The sequence below is a fragment of the Xenopus laevis genome, chromosome 5S, assembly GCF_017654675.1.
Source record: "Xenopus laevis strain J_2021 chromosome 5S, Xenopus_laevis_v10.1, whole genome shotgun sequence".
Taxonomy (NCBI): Eukaryota; Metazoa; Chordata; class Amphibia; order Anura; family Pipidae; genus Xenopus; species Xenopus laevis.
Window position 1 is genome coordinate 43,143,387 of NC_054380.1, and position 25,358 is coordinate 43,168,744.

Below are 25,358 nucleotides of genomic sequence, written 5' to 3' on the forward strand. Positions count from 1 at the left end.
TCCAAAGTGTAAGGGATTTGCAAGATTTTTTTAATATGCTCTATTCCTAGTGTAGTGGTCTACTTCTTATGCGCAATCCATAGAAAACAGTATTTACATACATATACTCTGGTCAGGTCCAACTTTCAAAATTGCTTTAAATTACAAAATTAACTGATGCCTTTAAATCTAGGAGGATATTGAAGGCAACATCCAAACAAGGGAACTGTTCATGAATTTAGATTTGTTTTTTGTCTAACATTATTTTCAATGTTCATTTCCAATAAAAAGATACTCAGTAGCAGCTGTCTAATTGATATATCAAGTAATGATTCTTGCCATATGAGACAAAGCAGAACAGCTATTACAGCAAAAAAAAAAAAAGCCCTGCATGGAAACTGATACTCAAGGAAAGACTTGTCAGCTTTTCACACAGACACAACAATCTCCATCTCACTTTCCACCAAAAGAGGATCATCTTGTCAAACTATATCCCTGTTAAATAATCCACTGATAATCCCAAAAGATGAACCTGGAGGATGCTGCACCACCTGCCATAAGAGTTGTGAGTTTTTATCTAAAAAGTAATGGTCTATGCTCAAAAAAATCTATAAAAATCTCTATCAGTCACCAGTGGCATTACATTAACCATAACATTCTGTTCACTACTTTAAATGCATTAATAACAATTAATACAAAGTTATAAACAGGTATTTCCATTGTCTATTACAGAAAGGTCCCATGGCTTTAACGATTTAGGATTAATTTTAACAAAATAGTTAGAGTCTTTTATGAAATCATAGAATTTGACCAAAACTTGGGTTCAGTATTGGTTTGTTGCATTACATTCTATAGGTTAATAGCCAGAACAGAGTTTTTGAAATTGGGGTAATGAAGAGGAATCTAACAGGGTCATGTAATAAAAGGTGTAATAATAAAAGGTGCAAAGGTTGCTACAGCTTCAACAGGATGAGTCACCTAATTAAAAGCAAACATTTTAGTGGTTGCTAAGGGTTACATGCTAGGACATGTTCTTGCGTCTCCTTAGTGCTCTTGCACTTTTTGAGTCTTTGTATATGACCCCTATAGTCACATACACAGATAAAATGAAGAATACTTAAAAGCTCATTTACTAAAGAGAAGTGAGGGTGCACACAATGCTCACAATGTACCCTAATCCATCATTTGTGCAACCAGTGCTTAAATATTCAAGTCTTTTCACCAGATCCTTGAAGTGCAAACAGAGAAATAAAAGTATATAGTGAGATTTTTCCAAATAATTCAAAAAACAAAGTGAATAAAAAGTACAGATAATTTATTAGGACACAAAAAGATTGCCTAATGCTTTTTATTTCTCACAGGCTGTAAGTGCCCCAATAGGCACAAAATGCGTCAGCCCATCTTTTGTGTCCCAATAAATTATTTCTGTACTTTGGATTAACTTTGTTTTTTTCAATGTTTGTGAAATCTCACTTATTTTTTTGTGTTCTGGCACGTACCCTTAGACTGGGCTGGACAGTGAAGTACAAAGACTTGCTTCAAATATGGAAGCAAGCCATGTAAGGGGCAGCACAAAGGCAGCCTCCATTATTGTCAAATCAATCACAGATGCTAGAAAGAGCAACTTGATGATTTAGTCTTGAGAATATATTAATGAAAACCCAAATTTTCAACTTTTTATTTTTTATAACTACTGTATTACTAAAATAGATGAAGACTTTTGGAAATATATGCAGATATTTTGAAAGGTAGAAATGTAGATCAGAGAGAGAAAAAAAGAGTCATAGCTCTTGTGGCTGGAACCAATAACTTATCAACGCTGTAACATATAACACTATAATGTATTGCTGCGGCTGAGTTTACAGACTCTGTTCTATTTCTTTGGATTGCTATCTGTCAGTGATTTGAAAGGACTTGCTGATATTGTACAGCACCACATGCCAATCGATGATAGAAGATCTCTTACTGAGGCCTTGTGAAATAGCTTATGTGAGCAGTCACACTGTGTCTAGAGCTTACTGGGATGCAATCAATTCTGAACAGAAAGGGGCAATAACTCCATAAAATATATTGCTAGAATCTTTAATGACAGAAAGCAGCACTGTTTTATAAAAAAAAAGAAATCAATAGGAAGTGTTGGGTTTTTTTTTCTTATTAGCTCTGATAAAAACAAATATCAAAGAAGAAACGACTTTCTGCTTTGAAAATTGCATTCACACACTTTCTGCATGTGTAATAATATAGCAAAGTGCGAGGCTACCTCTGTTAGTCACTCTGTGCACAGCAGGACACACAGCAGGACCGTGGTAAGCATTTGAGATTTTCTGTCAACTTAGCAATTAATTTAAAAAATGCAAAGTTCCATGTTTGGTTAAAATGTAATTAAAATATTCAGATATGCTACAGAGCAGTGGCACGTGAAATGTAATTAAAGTCTTCCAGATATGTCAGAAAACAACTTTAATCTGAAATAGTAACGTTGCTCAATAGAAGCTCTATATGGTAACAGTCTAATGTAAGGAGAAGATAACGTACAGTGTAGATATTATGTTCCCAGTACTACATTTAGAACAGTGTAACTATATTGCAACAATATATTATAAAGTCTACAAGATCCAGGTAGAGGCCCTGTGGTTGGACAACCTTAATGGAACCCTTACTCAGGTAACCATAAACATATATCTAAACTGCTTTAACCAGTCACTTTTAGGTAACAGACTATTGGTAGAAGATGTAACATATACAAGTATGGGATTAGTTATACAGAAAGATCCGAAATATAGAAAGGTTGTATCCAATAGAATACATTTTATACAGACAATCCAAGTTGATTCAAGTTATTTCCTTTTTTTCTGTGATAATAAAACAGTATCTTGTACTTGAACCAAACTGATATATAATCAATCCTAATGTGAGGCCAAACCAACCTACTGGGTTTATTTAATGTTCAGGATATAGGAGATTTGTTCAGAATGTTAGAGGTTTTCAGATTTTATTCACTACGAATTGTGTGAACAATGGGAATTTTTAGAGGTTTGCAAGGTATTTTTTCAGATCGTTAAGCTCTTTTTTTCATTCATACTTTTTATAATCACAACTTTTAATAATTTAATGACATTTGTCGTTTTATAGTTTGTGAGCTTAGCCATGGTTTCAAAAACCTCTAAAACCACTAAAATCTGACCTTTAATAAATAAGCCTCCACACGCATGAAGATCTGAATTATGGAAAGATCCATTATCTGGAAAACCACAGATCCCAAGCATTCTGAATAACAGGTCCCATACCTCTGTCTACACTGATAGAGTGCGTGTTTCTGATAATGCATCTGTACAAAAGTATGCAAAAATGTCACATTGACTGAAGGTTCCTGTATTTGTTGTTAACTTCTAATACTGATCTCTAACCAGCCAAGCAACTACACAACCCTATGGTCTCTAGTGCAAATCCAATTATATTTACTGCAAGTAATAACCACCACATTTATGCCAAAAGTTAATGACTGAGATTGACTGATAATGACTGAAAAGAGCAAATGAATTAATGCTAGGCTTAAACCAGCAGAATATAAGTGGTTTCCCTGTGCTCTTCACTATGTTTGGGCTAAATTGGCCTCCTTTCTGGGATATCTAATGAATAGGTTACGTGCTGACAGGCAAAAGGGGACTTTACCCTCTTGACTTGTGTGGTCTATACAAGTTTAAGATTACATGCCTCTTTAATATTTCCCAAATGACTTCACCAGGAACAAAAAAAGGCACAATAGATTGTAGCATCGGGGTGAAACTGTAGCAATCCCCTTCATATCAATAATACAGGCTCCTAAGGTTACAGGTGACTTGAAGTGCCTAGGACGGAAAGCAAAAGGGCCCTTTTAAATATTGTGACGTTGATCAGATAAGTGACTACAGACTCACAGACTACTCCCTAATACACAAAACAGAGAAAAGGATGCCTAAGTCTGAAGGGCTTTAGTATCAAATTTATGGATTTTATAAATAACTGGTCTGCATTTTTATTAATAGAGTGTGTACACTAACCCACACAGACTCCAGGGTTTAAACTAAATGCTTTACTCTGCTATAAATTGAAAGATTATTAATAACAAAAGCTAAATATAAAATAACACCACATAATGGTCATACATGAGATTTATTCTCACATTTTCCCCTCATGGGCATACAACTACCTTGCAGAGGAAAACACTCTGCCCTTACTTTTGCTAGATAGAAAGACGAGTTTTTATATTAATTTATCATTTATTTTGCTGAATTGGGCTATATCTTCTTTTTATACAGCTACATTTAGCCTTGTTCGTTTGAAGAAATGTCAATGTACTTTTGCTAGCGGATGACATTTAATTTTGATTAAAAATCATTTAAACGTTAAATAACCCCAAAAGATTTTTTTGCCACCAATATGGATTTACGTAGCTTAGTAACCATCAAGTAAAAGGTAATGTTTTATTTTTTATTACAGAGAAAAAGGAAATCATTTTAAAAATTAGAATTAAAATGCACTCAATGGGAGATGGTCTAGCTGTACTTTCTGGATAATTGGTTTCCAGATAAAGGTTCCCATACCTGTACTGATTTCTGTATTCATTTTTGTACAATAAAAACATCCTCCCCTCCCCCCATAAAACACACACACAAATGGATAAATGAATATTAATTCTCTGAACATATAACTACCAAAATATTTTCGTTATTGTTTTGATGTCTTCTTGCCTCTCTCTGATCTTTCTCCTTCCAGTTTTTTAAACCTTCAGCTACAGTTTTTGCCGAAAAATTCTAAATTCCAATCTGTCCCCAGATCTTTAAATTAAACAGTCTGCTCTTCCCTTGTCTTTTCTCTGCTCTATGCTAATTTTATTAAAGTAAGTTGCGTTCTTCATAATAAATATGGAAAGCATAAAACATTGTTTTCACAAAGGCCTTGACATCTGTTAATGTAAATCCCTGTACCTGGCATGGACTTAATAATGTATCCAAGTATTGAGCTCAGTTTAATAAAAATGTCAGTCTTTAGAGTTCACAAAGTCTTTTAGGAGCTCTGCAGTAATGACCCAAGCACTGATTTAAAGGTCTTATTGTTAATTTATTGTCTAGGCATATAGGTTTTCTATATTTACCAAATGTATGATGTCATTCCACTGCCATCTGCTCAGCAAGCTCTAATTAACATATCAGCAAGTGACATTGTTGCATGAACCCAGGGATCAAATACAGTACAGTACTGTGATATTCTGGCTTGCTATAATGATTAGTTAAAAAAAGACAGCTCATGGCACTACAGTCTTGCAACCCCTACTTTAGACAAAGGTCAAACTGCAATGTGACTTATGTATTAGCCCAGTAATACCATGTATATAAGTAAATATTTTCATAAACTGAGAGGTCTCACTGATGTCTAGAGCAATGCTTGTGCCGGCTTTTATAGATTGTGGGCAATGCTGTTTTCTGTTTTCACCGTATTTGTTAAGTTTTACCCTGACCAACATTGTTTACATGGAAAATACATGAGGATGTATAGATGTAGGGGGCTGGCTTCTCCCCTATGCCAGAGGAGCTTGGGAGATGCTTGGATTTCATTTTGTATGTGCATATTATAGAGAACATAGTGTTGTAACTATACTGTATATCTGTTCACTGCTGCAGCAGATTTTCTGATTTGATTTAAACATTACAGAGCGCAAAATAAATCTACATTTTAAAAAGCAGCATGATGCACATTTTCAAATATTATACTTTATTTTCTCACTGTAGTTTAACTATATTAGACAAAAATAGTGATTGTTTCACTACCTTTTGGTGAAAATTGCATTGTATTCTTCTACTAATACTTTCTTTGTTCCTTGAAACAAGTATTATAAAACACTTGTACATATGTGTTGAGTGTTGTGCAGGATATACCAGGGCAAATAAGGGGTCAACTTTTACTGGCTATAGCATATGAAAGAAATAACATATCTTATTGGTTGCTCTGAATTACATTGCCTGGGCCAAACCTATTTATGCTATGCTTCCTTCAAAAGCTGTGCAGTATAAAGTGGGAATATTATTTAAAAATCAAAACATTTAGTATGCATGCAAAAAATCCAGGATTTGATTCAGGACTTCCGTACCTCTTGCAAGATATGATATCATATATATATATATATATATATATATATATATATATATACATATATATATATATATATATACATATATATATATATATTATTAAAATATATTTTTTTCCCACAGTTCAGGAAAATTAAGGAAAAATAATGGAATTTTGAATGCGTTCATGTTCTATTTAGAATATATATAAGACCTAAAAAAGGTGTTACCTTAAATCTAGTCAACATGTTATAAAAGTCATTGGGAAGTGTTTCTCCAGCACTTAAGAAAGTTGATATTGGCGTTGATTGCTAATAGTTTGATTGCAATTCAATTCATTAAAAATAAATTAACTTTCTCCTCCACTTTATTCTTTAAAAGCATTCTTTAGGGAGCAAAGACCTGCTTACCATCCTGCAGTGACAGCTATATGTGTTACTCCCTCCCGTAAGTGGTATATGTGGAATATGTGTTAAAGCCTTCCGTAACACTTGTATTATCTGACTGCATAGATTGAACCACTAAGGAAGCTTGGAGTCAAGCCCTTTATTATGTTTAACACTGCTAATACTGTATTTTAAGGGACAGATAACCCCAGCAAGGATTTTATATTCTGTGTTGCTTACTGCTATTTAAATAAAAAGGCAGTCAGAAGACTGTGCTAGTCTCCAGCTAGATCAGTGATAGATAACAGCATGCATTTTTAATGGCTGAGAAGAATTCTACATTTTATTACAAGCAGACAAGTGACTGCAAAACACACACACACACACACACATATATATCTCTTAGTGACATAATTGGTAAGATAAGTGGGTGGGTGAGGGGTGATGCAGAATCACCCCTGAATGTCACACATGGAGATTTCTCTACCAGGGGAGAGAAAGTAAATTATTATAAAGAAGAAAGAAGGCATTCCCTTGAACCTCACATGTAAAGGACATTAGTAGTGCCTTTACAGACATGTGGATATTTTGGTTTACAAGTGATAAATCAGCAGAATCAATGTGACAAGGAATAATAATTGTCTGACCTCTGACAGTAACTTCAAAACTACTTGCTGCTAAGTTAGTGCTATCTGGCATATCAAATGACACATTTTGTATTGCACAATATAAGCAGTATATGTGTTCATAGCAAGATTGTCAGCTTTTCTCCCTAATTTTTATATTCTTTGCTGGATTTTGCTATTTTCCATTTTCATGTTTTCCTGTTTTAATGCACCCATTTTATTACCAACTTAAGAACTGCAATTATTGCAAGAGGTACACTGCGTTGTCGGAGTAATTTGCTAAAATAAATGCTAAGTTGCACCAGTGCAGTTCCCATAGCTTTGATCAGTCTAGTGTTTATGATATAAAAATGACATGCAACTTAGTGATACTACTCCATATTTCCCAACAAGCTCATAGCTAAATACATAAGGTAGACCACATTCAACCTAATCAGAAAAAACACAGAAAAAATGGCTGTTAAAAGTAACATACATTTTCTCAGCATGAATCTTGTAGTCCCTGGGCCCACTGCACCAGGCACCTTGGTAATGCCTTTAAACTAAATGTGGAAATAGAGCCCTGGAATTACTGGCTGCATATAACAGACTCCCTTGCACCAATGTGCTCTGCAAATTGCACCAAATGCATCAAAACAAGCACATGCACCTTCATGAATGGCACCTAGCACGATGACTAGAGCCGTAATCACAAAAATGTTAGAACAGAAGTAAATAGTAAAAATAAAATGGTAATGTTTTTCCTGACAATTAAATATTAATAGGATTGATACATATAGGCCTAAAAGGTGAATTAGTAACACCTTCCCTAAAGCTAGCAAAACTGTAGACAAGTAATTGATTGCCTCTTTTCCAGATGAGCTACAGTATATTAATTTCTTAAAACAAAATATGAAAGATTCTAACAATTTGTAGATTCAAAGTTGCCTTTACTACTCTACCTTTACTACCTTTCTCTATTTCCACAAAGCATAGGGATGTTTCTAGCAGCTTAAGATATAAAAAGAGTATATTTTGAAAGGTTGGCTAATGCTCTCACAGACTTCTTTTGGCTAAACAATGATGTTAAATAAATTATTCTGATGATAAATGTTTAAAGTCCACTCAATTACATTCAATGAATGCCCTTGTAAAGCAATCAATCATGCGTAAATCAAAGGTATATTTCATAAACAGTGTGCTGGCTTTGGCAATGAGCCCAAACAGTCTAAGTTTAGTTCTGTGTATTGGTGGGAGAGTGTTTCAGCCAAATTTGGGATTATATTAGAAAACAATGCCGGCATTGTCAGGGCTGGCTTTTACCTAATCAGTTTGAGCGCTCTTCTCAGAAACACATGTAAGTAACTCATGCAGACATTGCAGTGCAAAATAGAACTGATATGTGATCACTTGAGCCAGACTTTCTAGGGTCAAGAAGGCAACTGCTTATTTGGGTTAGCAACACAAGAAAATGTTTACAAAAGGGCTAAAATTCTGAGGGAAATGCACTTAAATAATGTGTGTGTCTGTGTGTATGTGTGTGGAAAGCATATTCACTACTAAGTTTCCCTGTGCTTTTATACATTATCAATCTCTTATTAATTATTCTCATTCATAATTATGTCTACATTACATTTTATTTTCATGTATATTTTACTTATATATATATATATATATATATATATATATATATATATATATATATATACTTCTAAAGTTAGACATAATAGCTAAATTAAATATAAAAAGAGGAAAAACATTTACGTATAAATGTACACTTTGTGTAAAAAGTGTGACCTTAAAGGAACAGAAACACCAACAAATGAAAGAATGTTAAGTAATGACAATATAACATAGTGTTGCCCTGCACTGGTACAACCAGGGTGTTTGCTTCAGAAACGCTTCAATAGTTTATTTAAACAAGCTGCTGTGTTGTCATGGGGGCAGTCATTCAAAGCTGAAAAAAGAGAAAATGCACAGAATATGCAACAGATAACAGATAAGCTCTGTAGCATACATCAGAATTTATCTGTTATCTATTTTTTGGTGTTACTGTTCTTTTAGGACCGTAATCAGCTTTTTTTGTATTTGTAACACTGCATACAGTTCTACAGTATATGTATTGCCACAGATCTTTGCCCCCCTTGGTCTGAGTCAGCATATTTGTGAGGGGTGGGGGGGCACACAAGCATCCCCCATCAGCCATACCCTAACTTGCTTGTCCTTTAGATGCACAAGGATCGACAGAGTTTGCATGCTGAAATGGGGCCCTACCTATGGACAGGGCTGTGCCCCCTGATGCTGCTCTCTGCACCTAACTTTGTTGAGCGCACCTTCAATTCAAGTAGGGATGCACCGAATTCACTATTTTAGGATTTGGCCAAACCCTGAAACCTTTGTGAAAGATTTAGCTGAATACCGAACTGAATCCGAATCCAAGTTTGCATATTAGGAAACTGTGGAGAAAAACCATGCACACAGTTAAATCAGGAAACCAGGTGGAAAAGAACCATGAACTGGTTAAAACATTTTTGAATTCTTTTTTTGTGTGATGAAAAGTCACGTGATTTTTTTGGATGGTAATCGACCAAGCCCTTGGATTGATCCGAATCCTGCTGAAAAAGGAAGATTCTTAGCCGAATCTTAGCCAAGTCCCAAACCAAATCCTGGATTCAGTGCATCCCTAATTTCAAGTGAAGACATTGTATAATAAACACTATGGCTGTGGAACGCTTCCTTTACTTCTAAGCTATTTATTACTTAGAGCAAGGGTACATCATTCTCTACCTGTATATATTTGCTGTTCAAATGTTTGCATTACATGTAAGCCTAATAACATTCAATATCACATTATAAAGAATGTATGTTGGGAAAAGCTGTGTACACATGGATAGCTGCATAAGCTCAGAGATATCATAATCACTGTGGACAGCAGGAACAAGCCTGTCTTTAAACAAGCTCAGTACTGTAATTGTGATGTATGATCAGCCTTTGCCGCTTGTATAACGAAATTTGCTAGCAATATGATTTTATGATATTCCACTTACATACTCTTGATGTGTTATGGGAGTACTGAACTGCTTTTGTATTAATATTTTATTTCTATTTCTCTTTTCTCTGTATCTAAGTGATGTTTGGCTTTGATACATAGAAGCTGCATTAGAGTCTTTTTATTTTCTCTGTATCAGCTTACAGAGACTGGTACCATGATTTCATCTTTATTGAAAATAAACAATTAGTCCATTTGTGTTTTTAAATTCATGCAAAAGATAAGAAGAATGGAGAAAAAATTGAAACACTTTGGCAGCATGTTCTGAGAATGTGTTGGGAACTGATATAGTATATAGTAAGCAAAAGACACAAATAGCCGAACAATTTAATATTTCCTTCACAGCCAGAGATCACAGTTTTTTTTAGCCTATTACCTGCTGCTGTTTTATACCTACCTACTTATCTTTCTTCCAAGCATAGTTCTAAATATACACTGACCTTTTAGCTGAGTGAAACTGTACTATGATTTGTATTTCACATTTAAACAGAAGTAATAAAATTATATTCTGAAATAAAGGTGATTTTTTGATTTAAGTGGAGTCTATGGTAGATCGCCTTCCCATAATGTGGCACAAGTTGCAGGAAGGATAAAGGAATCCCATACCTCTAGAATGTCTCCAGAAGCTCTATCTGGAAATCTGCAAGGCAGTTTTCGGCTTTATTTTTCACAAGCACTACCATGGCTCTTTTTAGGCAATGGAAGGCCCAGAACAAAGATCTAATTGGTGGGCCCCCGCCAGGTGTACCTTAAAGGGGAACTATCGCGAAAATATAAATTTAATACAGGCATCATCATACTGAAAAAATGAAACTTAATAAATACATTCAATTAAATATTCTGCGTCCTTTTTGAAATATTCAAGTTTCTTTACTTTTCCTCTCTCAGCATCTGTTTCTCTTCATTCTGTCTTCTTGTTGGAGTTGGGTGTCAAATATTAATTGACAGTTAGATCCAATATATCTTATAGTGGGGCTTCCTTTCCTAGCAGATGCATTCACTGAATTCAAATCCTGCATGTAGAGAGACAGGATTTCTGGTGAGTGAGCTCTAATACATCTTCTAGGCAAAAGGAGCATCCCTATAAGATATTTTGGATCTTACTGTCAATGAAGATCTGACACCCAACTCCTACATGAAGAGAGAATGAAGAGAAGCAGATGCTGAAAGAAGGAATAGCGAAGATAAACTTGATATTTTCAGAAATGGTACAGAATTTTTAATTGATTGTATGTAGAAAGTTTCTTATTTCAGTGTGCTGAGGCTTATATTAAATTTTTATTTTCCGATAGTTCCCCTTAAATATAATAAGGAAGACCTTAAAGTGGATATACACCTTTCAACACTTTTTTCAGATCAGTTGTTTTCAGATAATTCACCAGAAATAAAGAACCCAAGATTACCTGCATCTATCCGGTTGCCTAATTTTATGCTACAGAGTCTTTTCTCATTCCCACCAGGAACAGTAGTATACATATTTTAGTTAGAGGTGTACTATTATTTCTGCATTATGTTGAAACCTGTTCCTTTAAAATTATATCAAAGCCTATTTTCAGTGGGTAATTCTTTAATCCTTAGATTTGATACAGTGCAACACATTCCTGTTAGCTGGTTTAGAAATGAAAGGTGATCATTTAACTGTCAGAAAGCATTTTAAGCATTGTTAAAGGGGACATGTCACCCAAACATAAAAAGTTGTATAATAAAAATCTTTTTCAAATGAAACATGATACCCAAATTATTTTTTTCATTAAAACATCCATTATTATAAACTCGTTTAGAAATCTCAGCTGTCAATCATATATTGCCTGCCCCTCCGCTATGCCATAGAGGTGATGATGGCAATTACTTTCACTTTCCATTCTGCACTTCCTCGATGTCACTGCACTACCCACATTCCCGCCCCCGACACACACCATCAAATTATGCAGCCAGTGCATGAGCATGGGCATCAAGTAGGGTTGTCACCTTTTCTGTCGGTGGAGACCGGGTAGGGGCGGGGCCATGATGTGGAGGGGGAGGCTGTGACATGGCAGGGGGGTGGCCCATAACATAAGGGCGTGGTTTTGACACGGCAATCAGCGATTGGCTGATCACCGTGTCAATCATGGGGAATCCGGCCCGGTTTTCTTAATTTGGAAATTCGGGCAGGAAGTTTTGACCCAGGCAAGTGGCAACCCTAGCATCAAGTGTCCCATTTTGGTGCATAAAAAAAAATTTGGTATGATGCAAAGCTTGTCTTAATAACAGTGTCCACAAAATGATGTCTGCCTGCTTGAAGTGATTGTGACTAAAAGAAACATGATATAATTAATTTATATAGTGTAAGTGAAGTTTATTTTGCTTGACTAACATGATACAATATTGGAATTTTGGGATTTGGAATTATTTCTTAGGGCGACAGGTCCCCTTTAAGGAAACTATTAATATAGTAACAAGAGAATATCTCTCATTCAGCTGCACAGATCCCCTTTAAAAAAACTAATTAATTCATTTTGGAATTAGGAGCATTCGGTTCTCTCTACTGCACACAATACTTAATAAAACAAAAGAATTAAATAAACCAATAATGCACACACACAATATCTCAGTATTCAGGATTATATGAATAAATGAACAAATGACAAACAAAAGATAGCAGAGGGATTTCTGAACAAGGTGCAGCAGTGAGATAGGAATAGAAGAATATGGCTTCTCTTCCTGCAGATTTTAGTTTACAGCACATTCCACTGAGGCAAAATTGACCAAAGAATGCTAATTTTGAGTTACTTTTTTGAAAGCATAGTGACTAGAATTAAAATCTGTTAATATATGCAATGTCCAAGATAGAGTTGTTATTCACCAGCATGTTGGGAATAGGCTGCTAGCTGATCCTGATCTCTATGGATAAAGAAAGGACGCCCAATTCTGTGTTTACAGAAGCGATTAGAGATGAAGCTACACTAACCATTAAATCCATGTATTGCTTCTGTCCGCTGAGATGTGTGATTTCCATGTGCTGATGCTGCAAATGTGACACCAGACACATGCTGGCTCAATCTCATTGACACAAACATACTAGGGCTCATTTACTAATATCAGGCAGTTTTTCACCAGTGCAGTAACCCATACCAACCAATCAAGGATTTGCTTACAATTGTTATACCATTAAAAAATATTTGTTGTCTGATGTGCAGATGCATGTTACAGATTTACCCTGTTCATTTATGAGCTATGCTCCTGTAATGGCTGTAACACCTCCTCTGTGCTACCAAAATAAACTTAATTTATAAACATCAGGGCTAAATCAATACCAATCAATAAGTTCACCAATCTACTATCTATTAATGACAACAAATACCTTATCAATTTCTACTGGTTTCTGCAGCTGTGCAATTTAGCACCTATGTTAGTAAATTAGCCCTTCAGCCCTAACATGGTTTGGTTTACATTGTCCCTGATAAACTGAAACATTGAACTAGAGTTAAAAAAGTAAAAAAAAATAAAAGACTGCACATTGTCTTAGAATACCAGAACCACAACATAGAAAAAGAAAATATGGTGCACATCAATAACATCCCATTTACATACCTACTAACATTTTGTAAATAGAAAGAGGGACAAAACAATTTGCTGCGTGGAGTGCAGTGAACATTTTTTGACCATGCCTTTTTTTATGGCCACACCTGCAAAATTTGGTAGGTTATGAAAGTTGAATTTGGAGAAAAGTTCTCTTGTCAAATTGATTTACATCCATGAATTTGCTTGTGATAAACCATGAGATAACTTTTTTTTCCTCCTAAATTGAATATGGCCCATTATTTGCACTTTGCATTCTGCCTTCCTAATAGTAAGTAAACCCTAAAGTAGCTATGCAATATGGATTTTTGAATCCAGTGGATAGGACAACACTGTTTCATTTAATTTAGTCTCCTTCTTTTTAATCAAAAATGGCATAAACAAGATATTATAAAGGTCTCTTTTTATATCTGTGATGGCATTTATATTGTTTTCAAAAATCCAAAATCTTAACTTTGCATAAAAAAATTGTATATTTCCCTGTCCCATCTCCTATCAATGGAGAGCATGTGAACAGCGACTTGTTCATCTCTGTTCCCCATTTCTTAATGGCTAATTATTCATGAACCTTTTTTAAAATGTAATAACTCCAGCTAACTTGAGCTTTAATTAGTATAGATCAAAAGCAATGAGTGCTCTAGTGGAACACTTTTACAGATGCCCTTGGGCTTGCAAGCATTCCAAAACATGTATTCATATTGTAATAGAAGCACAGAAGTGAAAATTTTCATGTAACATATTATTCCAGATGATCTAATGTTCATTTTTGTCCAATATGAAAAAGATTTGATAATCCAAACAGCACATCTTAACTCACAAATTCTGCATATATCTTCAAGTAAACTTGGCCCATGACCCATGTAATTCAGAAGGTGTATGTTCATTATGTTCCCAATATTTATGTTACAATGTAATTCTCCTACCGCACACCTGTAGTTCACCAATCCTGCAAGCTGGTGGTGCGTTCCTTCCGTTGACCCGGCCGGGTCCCTTAGCAACCAATGTGTAAAAGAAACGGATCCGCACACACACCGATTAGTGCAGTCGGGGATTATCCCCTTTTATTCAGCCACCAAACATCAACGTTTCGGGGGGGAACACCCTGAAGGGTGGGTGTTCCCCCCCGAAACGTTGATGTTTGGTGGCTGAATAAAAGGGGATAATCCCCGACTGCACTAATCAGTGTGTGTGCGGATCCATTTCTTTTACACATTGGTCCCTATATTTATGTTGAAAAAGGGGGGATTCACCTCGCACACCCTGGCCTTCAGGAACTCTGCTGGGTGCTCAAATACCTGGGGGGATCGGCACCCCCCTAGAACAATGGTCAAGGAAAAAAGGCAATGGCACACCAGGCACGATCAAGCAGGGAAAACCCTTGCAGAAGTTTATTTGCACACGATGCAACGTTTCGGGGTGGTCCCCTTTGTCAAGCATGCAAGGGTTTTCCCTGCTTGATCGTGCCTGGTGTGCCATTGCCTTTTTTCCTTGACCCTATATTTATGTTACCATATAGCATAAGTCAAGCACAGCATATAGATTTGTGTACAGTATATCTGTGTTTTACACTTTTCTGCTCCCAAGATCTCATAGCTCTTTTAGAGAACACATCAAACCTGTTGTGTTAAACCTTTTTAAACCGTGAGTCACATTGCATTCTAAGTTGGGCAGCAACATAAGCATAAAAAAAATCCCCAGGGATGCCAAAAATCGCCCATATGTGCACTAGCAGTCTAAAGAAGGCTCTGTTTAGCAGTAGCTTAGCTAAGAATAAAAAAATAAGCTCCTGGTTTGAGTCTACTGGGGTAACATCTAAGGAATCGATGAGCAACATGTTGCTTGTGAGCCACTTGTTGGAGATCACTGCGTTAAAGCAGACAAAATGGGAAGCGTGAAAAGCTACACAGTGCAGGAAACAATTTTTAGGTGATGGGTGCCCTTTAAAGGAAAGATGTGCTAAATGGAAAGTCGTTATAATAACAACAATAAAACAGAATGACAAAATACACAGGGAATGAAAATTAGCTGCAAAGTTGATAAGATCTGCTCTACAACATTACTGAAATTGATGTAAAATATTTCCGTATATAAATAATTTTAAAGGGGACTAAAGATTAACAAAAATTGTCATAAAAACAAATGGCTCCAAAAATTATGTTTTTTAAAAGAATTGTGTAGTCTGTGGCAGCAGCAAAATCCAACAAACATCATCTAAATCTGAACTGGTATGTAACTGCTCAGGATGCTCAGACCCCTAGCAGAAAGCTGTAGTGATGGATGATAAACGACTTGTTCAGGAGCTACATATTTGTCTTCTTGACAGTCTGCTTAGAGGTCAATGTCATCTACTTGAGTCCTAGAAATAAGTAGCATTAGCTTGCCTTCTCTCGGTTTCATTTGTATCTGTAATTGAATTATAGCAGAATAGAGTAACAGGCTTTTACCATTGTATCATTAAGAACCATGGTATGGTAATGGAACGTAAGGGTCAATGCTTCACAATGCTACATAGTATTGCTGCAAAGGTCACATTCATCAAAGCTAAGGTTGCCGAAATTTTACATTAAAATCCAAGTGGGGGAGAGGGAGGAGTGGGCAAGTAGCACACCATGCAATGTGTTATCTAGACAGTGCCCACTTTTTCACCACCCCCCATTTAAACCACACTCACTGAAGGTTACAATCATTATATAGTTTCCTTTTATCTCCATAATAAATTTGCTTAGTACATATTTTTCCCAAACAGGGTCAATTCCCCTTAATTTCATTTCCAGTGCTTAATGGTAGCATATCATCCTCATATTGTACCTGACAAGAAAAGGTACATCTTCACTACATTACACCCCATCGGGGGGGGGCTTCTCTCAAGTCCAGCACCCCCCCTAGGCAGTTGTACTGCAGCAATAGCAGAGGACAAAGGTACCCCTCAGCTCCTCAGCCCTACAGCCCTTGTCCTGTCCCTGGGAAAAAAAAGTCAACTAAATGGGAATAGGGTTGCCACCTATCTGGTTTTCACCTGGACACTTTCCAGTTTTCGGAATGACTTGGTCTTGGCCAAGTCTGTCTGGATTTCCAAATGAGGAGGTGAGTAAATGACGCTGTGATCAGACAATCTCCATTTGCCCTTGACATTACCAACTCCACCTCTGATGTCGCCTGTCATGCTCCTTGTCTGGACTTAAGAGATATAAAGAGTAGCAACCATAAAAGGGGACCTTAGTTAGAAAAGTTCATTCAAAAATACATAACTTCATTTACAGGCTGAATTTTAATTGAGGCTGGGTACAAAGTATATAATGTTTAAGGATTTGTTGGACACACACACGTACTAAAACTGTGCATCAGTTTAGAACCCCAACTGGGCCTTCAATAAATGCCCCCTGCCAAGGAACTATTGTCTTTATTATCACAAACCCTACCTCAGTTCTGTTAGGTGAGAGTTACATACTAACACTGAGAGCCCTAATATATTGCAGAATGCTGATATGTACCAATATTCTTCCTTTACTGACATCATGCGGCAGAGATAGTAGGCATTCCTAAAATGTACCCCCATTTTATGATTCTGGTTCAGCAACTCTAAGCCCCTCTCATATCTTCATATCTCATATCTAAAGGTTTTGTTTCTGTAAATGTATAGGTGAAAAATAGTTATACCTTGTGTAAGGCTACCTATTAAAAGTACAGGAAAAATATTCATTGCTTCACAAGAACCACAAAGGGAGGCTGATTTTTTCCCTAAATAGGCAGAGTGCTTCATGACCGTATGAAAGACGGCAAAAGACGGATGTAGGAGGGAGCGGGTGCCAAAGTGGGGAAATAAAACACACACATTCCCCACTTGATCCCTAGCTGACCTCATGCTTATAGAACTCTAAAAAATGCACATTATAAACTAAGAACTCAGCTGCTATTTATCCCCATTTCTACCAGTGGTACATAAAGAAAATTTCCTATTTCCTAGACCTAACTACACTTATTTAGTATTATTATTATTTATAGAGGTTTATTTGTCTTAATGAAATTTACAGTATATCCAGACTTGTTTCATTACACAAATATGAAAGGCATATGTAGGGGAAATGGGCAGATGGAGGTACAAAGAAAGGTTTGTTATAAGTTAACACAAGAATGTACCTCTAGAAATGGGTCAAATGAATATTAATTAAAATGGTTTTAAAGTTATTTGTAAATGTTATTGCTCTTGAAAGCAGTTTCTGATTGATTTTATGCTTTGTACTCCTGGCTCTAACTCCTGACACAATGTAGAAGAAGTCAGCGATTAACAGAACTGGAGAAGAACTGACTTCTCCTACATTGTTTCAGAACCAGATAGCATTTCTCATGACCCTTTGTTATTATCTGTAGAAAGCTGACCCAGTCACTGTCAGAGACTATGGGGAAAATTTACTAAAGGGCAACGTGACGTTGGCGAAAATTCACCAGCGTGACGTCAGTTCAGGATTTCGCCGATTTAGTAATGGATGCTGGCGTAACTTCGCTAGCGAAGGAGATAGACTCTAGCGCTACTTCGCACTCTAACGGCAGGCAAATTTTTGCTCTGGCGAATGGCCGTAGCTACGCAAATTCACTAAGATGCGGATTTTAACGAACATTACCTCTTGCGCCATACTTGCCTTCGCCACTTCAGACCAGACGAAGAGCAATAGAGTTGATAGGAGTTCCTCGAAAAAAAAAAACACGAGAATCACGAGACTTTGGGTGCTAGCCCCATACACTACAATCTTACTTAAAATATTCCTCGCTTGCAGCGCTGGCCATTCATTGAAGAAAACCCTGATTTTAATATCATTCCGGCTTTATCGTGTCACACAGTGCAGAGTCATATTCACAGTGGGTATGCTGTTACAAAACCTTTGTTTTTTTCTTCAATGAACGGCCAGCGCTGCAAGCGAGGAATATTTTGAGTAGGAAATGTAATACCCTGCTTAAAGAACACCTGTAGTCAAAAAATGTTTCTCTGTTCGCCCCGCCATCAAATGGTAAACCTATGGAATGGCATAGTAAATATGCTGGTGTCCAAACCCCTAGGTTGGCTGCTACATATAGGGAATAAAGTACCCCCTATTGTGAAATATAAGGATATTATAAGTCACAGAGGAGTTCCATGACCATATAAAAGCTTTTATACAGGTCATGGCACCCGGAGGTTACTTCTAATATCCTAATATTTTTCAACAAGGGGTACTTTATTTATTTTAATACACAAGTTTTAGTGAGTCATGTGACAAGAATGACATCACTACTCACCGTTTATAACTGATGACATCACTACTCACCATTTATAAGGATAAATTCATGGCTTTTGTGTATTATATGATAATATGCCCACCAGTCATTCTCTCTCTTAATCCACCCAGGCAGTGATCACACGTATTGAGTATATTGAATATGCATATTTCATAAAGCACGCTCTGTATTTTTAAGCAGGTAGAGTCACTAATGTTCTTGTGGCTGAACTGAAGCAAATGCTAACAGCAATGCTCCAACGTATACTGATAAAGTGTTCCATTAAAGTAGAGATTATTATAACAAGAAACCAACGTCATATTTTAAGCATGGGTTTCAGAATGAAATTATGGACAGACATGTCTCCAGGTATATTTGGCAATATAGCTTAACTGGCATATAACTATATAATATTTTCTAAAATAGAACAATATGCCTAAAACTTTAGGAGAGAAGAAGCTGACACATATTCAGAAAAACATTCATATACACCTATATAACATTCGTAGCAAAGAACAGTAGATTAGTAGAAAGGACATTCCACTTTCTTCCAAAAAATAAAATTAACATTTGTTCTCCAAATTATGAATAAACTGAAAGTAATTTACACATGCATTTATTTCCTTCACATTAGTGTCAATTAACATTCTTAATGTTACTTGTTATGATGGATGAGCCTACATATAAAATCATACTGTCAACGCCTACTTTTACATTTACCACTGCCAAAGTTATAAATGGATGGAGAGCTCTAAAAGAGAGAACTATAGTTAGCATCCTTTGCTGGCCAGACAACAGCTGATAAGAAAATATTAGACAAGAAAGGGAGTTGGAACTTTCTAACTCCTCGTACTCCCTAAAACTAAAGCACAGAAAGGAAAAATATTTCTTGTTAACAAAGAGAAACTCCTCCTGAAAGCAACAGAGAAGAGATATAGTATATACAGTAGATATGGACAAACAGATACAGTATAATAAGGCATAGGAAATGTGACTGCAATGGCATTGTGCCCAGCCATGTTAAATTACTTGTTAATGGGTGTTCTGTTGTTTCTTTTTTCTTTTTTGCTCAATGCAGAATGACATACTGTAAGCCAATACTTGTTACTGAACATTAGAAACAGAAACATTTAATTATTGCAAACCATGACCTTAAAAAAGTATAAAATACAAAACTTTAACATGGTCTGAATAAAAGGTGTGTGTGTGTATATACAGATGCAGCCACTTTGGTTTGTCTGTTTGACACAGAATAACTAAACACAGATATCCCATTTATCTCATTTAACACAGAAAACTGAGTCACAACATCCCATCTAATTAAAGCATTCACCATTGTTCACAATGGTGCTTTGGTATGCTAATGGAAAGGTTAAATGCATTAAATGAGTTAAGATGACTTTAGATAACGCAGTTTCTTCAATTAACCATGAGTCATGACGCATTTATCTCACAAATCCAAGTGGCTTCATCTGTATATATATATATATATATATATATATATATTATATATATATATATATATATATATATATATATATATATATATAATCTGCAGTTTGATTATTTCCCTGTGGGACCAAACTGTAAATTATATCCTTAAAATACACAAAAGCCATGCATATCTTGTAAATTATATCCTTATAAACGGTGAGTAGTGATGTCATTTTTGTCACATGACTCACAAAAACTTGGGTATTATAATAAATAAAGTACCTTTAGAAATTACAGTAGGGGGCACATCATACACTATATATATATATATATATATATATATATATATATATATATATATATATATATATATATATATATGTGTATATGTGTGTATATATATATATATATATATATATATATATATATGTATATATATATATATATATATATATATATATATATATATATATGTGTGTGTGTGTGTGTGTGTATATATATATATATATATATATTATTCCTCACCTGCACCCGGGCAGATGCTATTTGGTTTTGTGTGCACCATTCCCTCTAGTTTTCTATATATATATATATATATATATATATATATATATATATATATATATATATATATATATATATATATATATATATATATATATATATACACATATATAAACACTCAAACTAAACTAAGCCAATCATCCTTATCCATTTTCATTAGCAAGGTAAACAAGCGTAATTTCAGGTGAGTGCAATTTACCAATTACCCAGATGATTGCAACTTGACAAGGCCACTTTTCACAATTTCTGCTCTCTTGACTCTGCTCAGGAAAAACCTACTAATTCAGAAAGCAAACTAAAGGGGCTTGTATATTTCCAATTAAGGACCCAGTTAAAAGAAAAAAAAGAAACTGTGATGATGGGTACCGCATTCCTCCTCATTTACCAGTACTCCGTTCCAAACCACCATCTGTTACAAATTAATTTTCTGGCCTCGGGTACAATGTAGGTTCAGCCACTGTTCGTTTTCATTTAATGAACAAGTTCCCCATTCAGGAATCAAATTGATGAAGATGTTTGGCCTTTGGCAAGCAGTATAAAACCAGCAAGTGAGTGCAAAAATGTATACTTTCCGCATAGTATAAAATTCTTGCTGTTATTCAAAAATAATAGCATTGCATTTACTGAAATTGTTCCAAGTCAACACTTTACTGAGCATCTAAACAACAAGGTAAGAAAACAGAAATTGTTACATAGATATGTAAGACAAATGTTATTCTTTCTTTGGGTTCATATACTATAACAGAGCAATCAATTTATACAGAAATAAATAAATCCACAAATAATAATTTAAAGTATAAAGCCCGGCATCACGTGTCCTAGAAAAATACTTAATAAAGGCTGTTAACCCTCACACATGTGCATGCACCCACATACACTTCACTTTAATAGCGCAATAACAAACCCACACTTTGGCACATTCCTATAAATCATAGGAACATTAGCATTTGTAATTCGGGGTCACAGTTTTGATTATTTTAAAATCCCCCACCAGCCCAGCCATGCTAACAATGCAGGACACTGTTGACTGTGAGAATGAGAGTCTCCAACCATTCTTGCCAGGATGGGCCGGTATGACTATTCTATAGGCTGGAGTACAGAGGTAAATAGTACCCCAGACTAAAGAATGCTTGCACCGCCCCAACACCAGTGTGACCTACAAAACCCACACTCCCTAAACTTTTGTTAGACTGTTGGTACAGAATAGGGCCACTTTGTTGGGGGTTTCAAAAAGTAACAATTTGCTCCTGAATTGCTAGTTATAGTGAAACAGTCCTATGAATTATAGAAACATGCAGGGATCCCTATAAAATAAATCACATTTCCCAAGAAGAGAAAAAATGGGAACATTTGCTGCTTTGCAGTAAATTACACAACGCTTGCTCTAATAGTCAGTCATCCCTGACATATTTGGAGAACTTAAGGCACAGTGCTATATATGAACAACCATTCTGTTTTTAGTGGGTTTTTGCACAAAAGGGTGAATGTAATTAAAAATCGAAAGTGTTATTTAAAATGACGTTTTGCATTGCTCATTATTGCTAAGCAAAGGTTAACACCTGCCTTGGTGTTTCGTTAAATATTTTGTCACAAAAAAACCCTTTTATTACATGTGCTGCACATTTTTGCAAAAGTCATTTGGTTACAAACTTTGTGAGGAAGTCGTTGAGGTCTGTAAATCAGTCTGCAAAAATGGTTGCTAGCATTCGCAATCATATTTGTGAATGTTTTTTTGCGCTATGTAACATTCCCCCAAAAATGTCTTAATGTCCTTTAATATTTGGGGGTCTGCAAAACATCTATTTCAGAGTGAAAATGTATTTCTGGCACTAAGAAAAAGCTAAATATTAACATATTAAAAGACCAGTAAAGCCCAAACTATTGTGTCACTGAGATATCCTGTATATAGGATATAATAGTTACAAATCCTTGAAACTGATAATATTTTACTATTTCTGATAAATGCAACTTTTCACATAAACCAGCATTCCTGAGTTAATGAAATGTTATATATGATTTTGCATTTAAGAGTTGGCTCATTGTTAAGAAGAAATGTTGGCAATGAGTATCAAAGGCCCTTTGAAAAGGTGGCAATGGCTGGAGTTCCCCTTTTTCTTTTCATTGCAGGTCGCTCTGCCTCTGAAGTGGTTAATATGTTACAATGATACACAGTGAACCAGTTTGGCCAACATGTCCCCATGACCTTGGCTTTCAATTGTGAGTCCAGCACAATATCGTATTATTTCTCACCTTCTTTGAAGAGAACAGAAGAAGGAGGCTGTTCTAATTCATACAAGGCAATGGTAGAGAGGAAAGTGTTTTAGAGGATATGCGCCTGACCTTGGCATGACTACAGCCAGCTAAGAAGAAAGACTCATTATGTCCCGCCTTCTTTGCAGAGAAATAGGCCAACAATAACATGTCAGTCACCATCCCAAATGATCCACAGCTCTCCAATATTTCATTGTTTTGAGAAGGTTAAAGAGTCAGCTCTTTGATGGGTGTCTTTTCAACTCAAAGCCATTAACTAAACAGGACAAAAAATATCAGTGCCTGTAAAACTGATACTATCAAGGTGATTGGACAATGTTGATTAAAAATTCCTATTTAAATGTATTTCAAAGGGGAAAGGTGATAATTGACAAAGGAAAAACAAAAACAATTTAGGAAAAGGCTGACACATACAGTTTCTTTTTTTTCATGTTATTCTATAGCATGAAAAAGACTATCCTGACATATACATGGTTTTATCATGTAGTCACTTTCGAAACAAATCCTGAACATAATCATACATTTAGGCCAAGAAGTGAAAGGCTTTATCATAAAGCATTCCCACTATTGGAGAGAGTAAACTGTCTGCCACTACCCTTCTGTTCTGTAGGTTGGGATATCATTTTTATATTACTTGACTTATATGATTATTCTGGTAAACAAATACATTTAAGCTGTTATTGTGCAAAAGATTTAAATGTAATATTTGTTAAATACAGGTATTGGATCCATCCTAAAACCTGTTATACTTTTTCTCTGTAGTAATGAAACAGTACCCTTTACCTGATCCCAACTAAGATATAATAAATCCTTATTGGATGCAAAACATTCCTATTAAGTTTAATACATGAATTTTTAGTAAGCTTAAGGTATTATGATCAAAATAATGAAAAGATCCCTTATGGAACACCCTGGGTTCTGGGTTTCTGTATAACAGGTCCCATACATTTAAAAACAAAAATCTCTTAGTCTTTTATTCCTTTTAGCTGCCTCTGTCCTACTAGGACCACCATTGTGATGACATGCCCCTGCAGTAAATGCGATACATTTTTCCTTCCATTTCACCTCATTATAATGCCCAGTCCCTTAGCCCTACTCATGCCCTACATCTCTTGTTTTCTATTACCTGTTGCCTCTATTACACACTGTCCATGGCTACTAACTTTACCACCTCAAGCCATTCTCCTTGCTACTTGTCTGGTGTCATTTCTGCCTCAAAGTCAAGCAATCCAGAGGCACACAGAACTGATGCAAGCAAGGAACACCTTGCACGTTTATTGCGGTATAGCAGTGCAACGTTTCTGGGTCAGGCCCCTTTATCAAGTCATTTCTGCCTCTCCATTTCTGTCTATACCATTTCACGATCAGTTGTATACCTTGGAAAAATAAGAGAGTACTAACAGGTTTTTTTTTTTTTGCTGTTTACTGCTGTTTAGTTGCTTGGCCTATATTATAACTATGTATTGTACATTGTTTACGCTTGTCACTCCTGTAATGTGATTCATACTTTTTAGCGAGATATATATAGATATAATTATTCAACTATGTGAACATGGTTTGGATTTCTGCAGTTATTCCCTGTAATTCCCTGAATTCTTTATAAGAAACACTCTCTCAACTACTTTATAAAGGAAGTCAGATCTTAATTTTAGCACTAGAACATTATCTGGTTCAGTATTGGCATTTAAAAGCCAATGCCCCAACATTTGTGAAGATTTGTCTTTATGGTATTCACCCACTTAGACTGCAAGCTATAGGACCTCCTTTTTACTGTGTTACCACTTACCACAAGGCACTCAATCGCTGTACATTTATAACTATTATATGTTATAACGCCTCCTTGTAATGTCCTGTGTCTGTGTGTACTTTTCTACCTTGTAAAATTGTACAGCACTAGGGTCAGACTGGGAGAGCGGGATATAAGGAAAAAAACTGGTGGGCTCCCGGTTCTTGTGGGCCCCACTGGCTCAGATCCACTTAATGCCACAACCTCCCTTAGTCAGGCAGTCATTGCAAAAAAACTGTGCGCACACTTGGCGCCGCACGAATGCGCACAATCACAGCGTGTCGTTGCGGCATTGTAGGCCAGAGGAGGGCCCTGGGGCAGTAGCCCGGTGAGCCCCAGGCCCCCAGTCCGACCCTGTACAGCACTGTG

General features: G+C 35.9%; 1 protein-coding gene across 1 annotated transcript in view; it reads right to left on the reverse strand.

Moving 5' to 3' along the window:
• The window catches only part of LOC108717850 (kinesin-like protein KIF26B), a 200,777-nt gene that overhangs the window by 116,152 nt on the left and 59,267 nt on the right, over positions 1 to 25,358 (reverse strand). The gene's annotated exons all lie outside the window — the stretch shown is intronic.